General features: G+C 48.9%; 1 pseudogene; it reads right to left on the minus strand.

The window, feature by feature from the left end:
- Positions 1–3,754: 3,754 nt before the first annotated feature.
- Positions 3,755–4,165, minus strand: LOC103305205 (40S ribosomal protein S12-like; annotated as a pseudogene).
- Positions 4,166–8,077: the final 3,912 nt, after the last annotated feature.

The raw sequence follows: 8,077 nt of genomic DNA on the forward strand, positions 1-8,077 counted from the left end.
CATTCCCCGGGTTAAAAAAAAAAAAAAAAAATATATATATTTTTAAAAAGGAGCAATTGGGACTGGCACCCACAGGGAGTTGATGGCGGGAGTGGAAAAGTACTATGTCACCTCTTTCGGAATGCAAACAATGCCGTGTCCAGAGAGGAAAGGAAAACAGGGTTACAGAATGAGAAAATTCTTTGGCTTGCCTGTGGGAAGACTCCTCTTTATGGGCGGAAGGTACAAGCTCCGTCGGATACTGGTTAAGGATGACAGCTACCAGCTTCGGGAAACCCCACTGGGCTCTCTCAGACTGGAAAACCCCCAAACTGAGGATGGCCGGCCGCATCTCAGGTTGTAGTTGGGATGCTCGCTCATGTCTGCTTCCGCGTGAGAACCCCACTCTGCTGGAGCGGGAGAGCTGTGCCTTGGATAGTCAGTCACTCTTCTAGTTTATCATTTGTGTGGGGTTTGGGGTACTGCTCAGGTCTTAATACTGGAACGAGTGGCCATTGTTAAAGCCCATGTTCCCCACAGCAGTCCTCCACAAACACCCAATTTGGCTCCAGGCCAACTCTGGGAAGGTGCTTTGTATGTAGAATGAAAACTAAGTAAATGAAGGGACATAAATCTCTCCCTCACCCCACACCTGGCTTCTGGCTAGTTGCCAATGGTTGCAAATTCCACAGTCCAGAATCTTTTATCATGAGTTTTATTTCCTGTCATTTCAACTGGTGGTGGGGGTGAGGGTGGGGACGCAATGTGAGCCTGCACCGAGGGGCTTTCAACAGCCAGAGTGTGCAGGGAGGCAGACCCGGGCTCTGTCCCCCTTTCCCGAGAACATAACCGAGGGCTGCAACGCTTAGACTGACACCCTGAACAATCCAAAAGTCCATGCCAGACCAGGGGCCAAGGTCAAACCACTGGCTCTCCAGGGAGGCCAGCTCGTTCAAAGGCTAAGCAAATGTTCCCTGCAAGAAACTGACCCCAGACATGAGATTCCTTCCTAAGTTAGGTCATCTGCAAAGTGGTTTAGAGAAAGCCAAATGAACTGACTTGAATGGATGACCTTCGGAACAACATGCAGTCTGCGGGGTAGAGATTCTGCTTGAAAAACAAATCTTGGCCGAACTTTCGGTTTGCACTGTCTTGCTTTGGCCGGTGTCTGTCAGATGCGCAGCTTGAAACACGGTCCTTATCCTCCCGCAAATCAGGTGCCGAATGACTAAGAACGCAGGCGATCAGTTTCAATAATAGCTCAACAATAGCTGGATGTAGGTCTTTGTGGATGTCACAACTAGATCTGAGCTTAGGTTCTTTGGATGCTTTGTCATTTGTTTTGCAGAGGAACTGACACCTGGAGAGCTGACCAACTGTGAAGGGTGTTACAGGAAACTAAACCCACAGACCCAGGTCTTAACCTGGTAGGAGTTTACAGTCTCAGCTCTCAAAAGCTGCTATCCTCTGTCTCTCCTTCCCTCCCTCTCTCCCTTCCCTCTCCCCTTCCTTCCTTCCTCTCTGTGGTTTTACTAAGTCTTAGTGGAAGCAGGAAGGACTTTTTAAAAAGTTACATTCTTTAGTGTGTGGTTCTTGATCTGACTCTGAACCCGTTGCCTCTGAACGGGAGTGAGATGCCGCTGACTTCTAGGTCATTCGGACACCGGTCGCCTCAGTCTAATCGTGGGCCTTTGCAGAGATCCCCAGGCAGACAGCACTCTAATTTAGCACCACACACATGCACATACGTGCCCACTGCATGTCTCTGGTTCTATAAGGCAGAGCGATAGTCCTCTTATTAATGAGGACCCCCAAAGTCAAATCACTCAGAAGGACTCTGAAAATACAAAAACATGTAACTCCAGAATTGTTCTGTTTGCTTGAATTTTCACTTTTCACGTTTTTAAAAAGTTGAAAGTGTAGTTTTAAAATGTCACTTAAAACAAAGGCTGTGACAAAGCAATTCCGGGGGAGCGTCTGCTGTGAGTGGGAAGGAGGGGGAGCTGTTTTGACAGTGGGCCCAGTTTTGTTTCCAGGACAGATGTGGGAGAGGCGGCACAACACTAGACTAAGAGCCAGCAGGCCTGCCACCGCTGTCACGTGTAGCTGAGTTTTCAAACCTCCCGGTAAAAGAGGACTCTGCCCCAAACAATGGCTGAGAAAAGTCCTCTCTCGGGGGGGGCAGGATTCTGGGAGAGGCTGAGCGTCTGCCCCTGTTGGAGACTCCTTAATGCCACTCCTGCTCTGGGCGGCGGCTGGAGAAGGCAGACCAGAGAGGGGGCGGCTGCGGTGGTGGCCCTCCCCTTTAGACACCCAGGAAGCTGAATCCAAACCCGACATCGGCCCTCACCCTTCACCTTCTCTCTCCGCTGGAAATGAATGAAAATACTTGCCTATGTATTCATTCAACATAGCTCCTGTCTCTATCCTTGGGCGTGTGGGGCATCCGGATCTGGACATCCTTGGTCTCTTTGTGCTTACTTAGAGCTCTGAAGCTTGAAGACAAACATGGCTGAAGCCAGATTCGGTCTTTGAGAGGTGGAGTTGGAAGAAAGCTATGAACGTAAAGCCTTTACATCCACATAATGCAACATCGGGAGCAAGAGAGGACATTTCTTCCTTTTCACATCCAGGACACTTCTTTCCCGGAAGTTTCTAGGATCCCTCCCCTGTAGATCATTGGCCCTAATCAGGGCACGCATCCATTCTTAAATAACCGCTGGATCCAGGGGATTGGATGACGTTTATACTTGTCAGGCCCGTTCCTGGCTCTGGGGGTCAGAAAGCTTTATCTGGGGTTTGTTTTTCTATTGGGCACTAACAGTGCTAATAACATTATTTGTTGTATCTTGATGTCTGCCAAATGCTGTGTTTCCCAGACATCTTTCCATTTAAACTCTTAAAACAGTGTGGTGAGTGCAGGTATTACGATCCCCATTTCATAAATTAGAAATCCAATGCTCAATGGACTTGCTTAACGACTCTTCACACCACAGGGGCCACACTTTGAAGCTCTCCACAAGCCCCGCCCCTGCTACTGTCCCTCCCAGCAGAGGTGACAACTGGGTCCCCTCCAGGGTGAATTCACCACTGAGCCACGGCCCTCCTCCCACCCGAGCCTTACCGGGCAGGAGCTAGACTTGACTGAGGACATGACGATGGGGAACTGCCCACTTAGGAAGGTGGCGAGCAGATTCTAAAATGAGGGTGGAATTCCCAGGAGAAATGACAAAAGTAAAAACCGGAAGAGCAACTCCTACATTAGGTCACTAACACCTGTGTCTGGGCTGGTGATGCAGGCCGAGGCCTGGAACTACAATGGGGCGCTGGGAGAGGTCACGACACCAGAACAGCCGAGAATGAGGAGCACAGGAGCGCAGGAAGGGGAGAGTGCTGGAGGCCAAAGAAACTTTGAAAGCGGTGTGAGCTCCAGGGCCCGGCTCGCACGGCAGGTTCCTTTAAGGGCAGGGCCCCCAGCACAGGCAGGCCTCGTCCTCGGGTCCACTCTGGATTTTCCTCAGTGTTTCTCTTTCCTCCTGGTTTTCTCCCTCTTTCAGTGCCCCCTCCCTTCCCTGCTCTTCATTCTTTTTCTTTTCACAAACCTGTTCAGACTCCATACTTGTCCCAAAGTCACCTCTTCAACACAAAGAATGGCCAGCTTTCAAAGAAGAGGCAGAAATGGCTTCCGAGGAGCCGGATGACACCAAACCTTTCCAGCAAGCCCACAGGAGGTCTCCTGGTTGTTTTGCCATCTTTTTTTTTTTTTTTTTAAATAAACAAAAGCCAAGTTTATTTGTTCACTTCTTGCATTTGAAGTACTCCTCGATGACATCCTTTGCCTGAGACTCTTTGCCATAGTCCTTAACCACCACACAGCTGCAACCAACCACTTTACGGGGTTTTCCCTCTCTGTCGATTTTACAGAGGCCACCATTCCCCTAGTTTCTTGTCATCAACCTTAATTAGGGTGATTTGAGGTTCAGCACAAAGAGCCTCCGCCAACTTGGCGTAGGTAGGCTCATCACAGGTGGATGCAAGTACACAGAGGTGGGCTGGGCGCTTGTCTGAGGCCGGGCAGCTTTGGCATTCCGCGCTCGGCCATGGTGGTGGGGGCGGTCTTCAGCACCTCTTGCAAAGCAGGATCACCGTCCATTACCCCTCCAGCAGCAACGCCTTCCTCGGCCATGGCAGTGGGTTATGGGTAGAGCTGCATCTTGCATGCACCCAAGCCTCCGCCTCCACTCAACTCGGTGGCGGCAGGGAAAGCGCTGTGTTGCCATCTTTTCCTGTTCTGTTGACAGTTCCAACGAGCTCAGTTCTCTCTCTCCTTCCCTGCTCCCAGAAGACCCGAGCCCCTTGGGGAGAGGTGTGCAGCAGTTGGAGCAGGCACTCTGCTCACAACCACAGGTAAGAGCGCAAGAGACAGAAGACCTCTCAGCACAGACACAAGAGTTCAGACGTTTCCAGAGGCTGACAACTCTATTGTTGAAAGCAAATCATTCTCCCACCTCCAGAGCAGCTGTAACAGAGAAGGCTAAAATAACAAATGCTCTTTATGATGCTGCTTAGCCATGAAGCAAGGATTACATTATGTTCCGTGTACTGTGCTGAAAAATTTCGGGGAGGGCTGAAGCGCATTTTGGGATTAATAAAATGCAACGGATGCTGTCGTTTGCCCTGTTCACATTGCTCGGACTCACTGATCCATTCTCCTTTCTCTGGCTGACGTCCAACTGTCCATATCAGCACTGAGGGTTTTTTTCTGAAACCAGAAGGCCGCCTTCCTGAATGCGGGGCCGCTCAGAAGTACAGGAGTGCCGGGGAAGTGAGACCCCCACCCCGGGAGCAGCAGCCCAGCGGCCACCCTCAGATGCTGGGGTAGAAATCCCTCGGCTCCTGGCCGCTGCAGGGGTGCCATGGACACCGCCTCCCAGAGTTTCCGCCTGGGTCAGCTCCGCTACCCTCTGTGGGAACTCGGTTAATAGCGGTTAACCCTCTGTGGGAACTCGGTTAATAGCGGTTGACCCTCTGTGGGAACTCGGTTAATAGCATGCCCTTTGGTGGCTGAGCTCCCAGCTGGTATCATTTCCCGGTGCTTCCCAGATAAACTATTTGTACTCACATCCTGTCTCGGAACCTGCCTCTGGAAAAATCCACACGAATGTGGCAAAGTTAGCTTCCATTATGTAAGCAGTCATATATTTGAAACAAGACCTTTTCTCCATTATTGCACAAAAATGAGGTGTTCAGGAAAAAAACAAAATGCTTTTCCTACCACCCACCTTTTCCCTGGGTGGGGTCTCTCTCTCGCAGACATATAAATTATGTAAATATAGAAATGTGTATACATAAATTTATGTAAGTAAATATAGTTCTACATGAAATTAAATTTCTATCTAAATATTTATATATTTATAAATGTAACTATATATGTAAATATGTATAAATGTAAATTCTCCTGCCCCCCCCCCCCCCCCATCCCTCTATCTCCCAGCAAGTCAGCTCACAGATTACTTAGGGGCAACCAGGCATTTTCCTTTGAATTCTCCCAGGCCCCAGAACTGAACCATCTTAAAAAACAGCCAGGTCCGCCCTAGCCAGTTTGGCTCAGTGTATAGATCACCGGCCTGCGGACTGAAGGGTCCCAGGTTCGATTCCGGTCAAGGGCACATGCCTGGGTTTCGGGCTCGATCCCCAGTAGGGGGCGTGCAGGAGGCAGCTGATCAATGATTCTCATCATTGATGTTTCCATCTCTCTCTCCCTCTACCTGTCTGAAATCAATAAAGAAATATATTTAAAAAAAAAAACAAAAACGAACAAACAGCCAGGTCCGCAGTATTCGGGCTTTTCTCCTCTTGGCTGTTTGGATCTTGGTTTTCGGGTGTCTGCTGGATGCTGGTTTTCAGGTGTCCCCTATGGTTCTGGTGGCTGAGCTGCTGGCTCCCCGTCCTCTTGGGGACCTTGGGCCACAGGAGGCCGCGTGGGTGGCGTTTGCGTTCATTCCTCTCGGCACTGCAGAAGCCTCTATGGGCCCGCCTGTCCTGGCTTGGGACGCGTGGCCGAGTGAAAACCATCATCCCTGTCCCTGACAGAGGCTCGGCATCTGCGTGCTGTGAACACCTTCTCCCTACCAGGGTGGCAGCCACAGCTCCCAGCAGGGCAGCTGTCTCCATGGGGGGGTCTCTCAAGCCTGCCCGGTTTTAAGAATCACCTGGTGCACTCCGGAGTCAGCTCCTCCAGAGAGGGGCCTGGGTCTGTCTCACAAGCTCCCAGGGGACTCCCTGGAGCTGGCTCCCCAGGGGAAGGGCGAAAGGAGGAAGAGGCAGACGCATCTTACAGCAGACAGAACTCAGCCGGTCAGGTGTGTTCCCTCCTGCGGATAGTCCTCGCATCCAGAAGGAATGGGAGGGAAGTCCTTGCTGGCATGGGGGCCTGCTAGGGCCTCTGATGGTTCTGAGAACCCAAGGAAGCTCTAGTCCAAATGAGATTTGTTTAAAGCGTCCTCCACAGCCCAGGCTGACCTCATATGTGGCACTTCGTATGCTTGCTGTAGCACAGTGATCCCCGCTGATTAGGGAGGAGGAGACGGGAGGAAGAGAGAGCCGGGGTCTCAGAGACCGAGAGGGAGGAGTTGAAAAAAATGTTCTTCATTAGGAATGCCTTACTTTGTTTTTAGTCATAGGTAATTTATTTTGAAATTTCTGAAATGTGAAAAGGGTGTGAGATTTCAGTGTGTCTGAAAATGGATTATAAGGGTGAAATGTTTGTGGGTTGACTGGGAAAAACTGAGAACTACTGGTCAGATGGGCTGGGGCAGCTCTGGAAGAGCAAGGACCCCCTGAAGCTCACAGCCCTGGCCCTGCCTCAGCCTCCACCTCCAGCCCATCTCCCCTCACCAGTTCACTCAGCATAATATGTTTGGGATTCATCCAAGTTGTTCCTTTTAATCTGTTTGTTCCTTTTTATTGCCAGGTAGTTTTTTATTGTATGGATACCTCACCGTGTGTTTATCCATTTATCTATTGATAGACCTTGGGGTTGTTCCCATTATTAAGGCTGTTAGGAATACAAGCTATAATAAATATTCGTTAATAAGTCTTTGTGTGGAATAGGAGTAGAATTGCAAGGCCATAAGGTAAGTGTATGCTTAACTTGATAAGAATAAACTGCAATAAACTGCGTCACTTTACATATACCTGCTGCCAGCAACGTAGGGAAGTCCCAGTTGCTTCACATCCTTGTCCGGGCATCCTCCCATCTGGAAATCTGATTTCCTCTGGAGCTCAGAGGGCCACCAACCATGGGTTCTAAACTATGCCTATGGGCACCAGTGGCAAATATAAAGGGAAAGGACAAAGTGGGGAAGAAACAAAATGCTGCAGCATGACCGTGCACAGAGGATGCTAGATAAAGTCTCTTTGCATCTAAGAATATGGAGCATGCTGGTCGCCCCAATCTGATGTCAACCGACAACAGTTTACAAAGGAAGTATTTGTTCCATCAAGTGTTAGCACAGGTCCAAAATCCCACCCCCACACCTATAAAAGTTTTCAACCTGTACGTTCATCTCTAGCCTCATTACACTGTGACCTGATTACTCGGTGTCAAATTCCTACCTCTCACCTCCTTCTGAGAATTCCTAGTTACTCCAGTTACTCCATACCAATCAGTAGGAGTAAATGTGGTTGGGCCAAGAAATGTTAAATGTCTAAATAATGCCACAGGCATATGAAAGTATTTGCAAATTCTAGTTAAAAAGGTTACTTTAAAAAAATCTGGATGAGGCTACTGATAGCATCTGCGGCAGTGTTATCTTAAGAAACAAAGTTCATCCGTTAAAATAAGCAAAATAGCAATAGAAATTAAGTTAAATCGGCAACAGAAACTAGCATCACCCCTGACATTTGTTTCATAAGCCTTTCTTTAGGGTCACTTTGGGAGCATGACTATTTTTATTTTTAAAAATCTAAAGATTTGAATCAGTACTGAAACACTAAATCTCTCTCTCACACTCTCTCTTTTAAAACAATATTTTAAAATTTGATATTTAGAGAGAGAGAAAGGGAGAGGGAGAGAGAGAGAGAGACAATGATCAGC

Source organism: Eptesicus fuscus, chromosome 4 (assembly GCF_027574615.1).
Source record: "Eptesicus fuscus isolate TK198812 chromosome 4, DD_ASM_mEF_20220401, whole genome shotgun sequence".
Taxonomy (NCBI): Eukaryota; Metazoa; Chordata; class Mammalia; order Chiroptera; family Vespertilionidae; genus Eptesicus; species Eptesicus fuscus.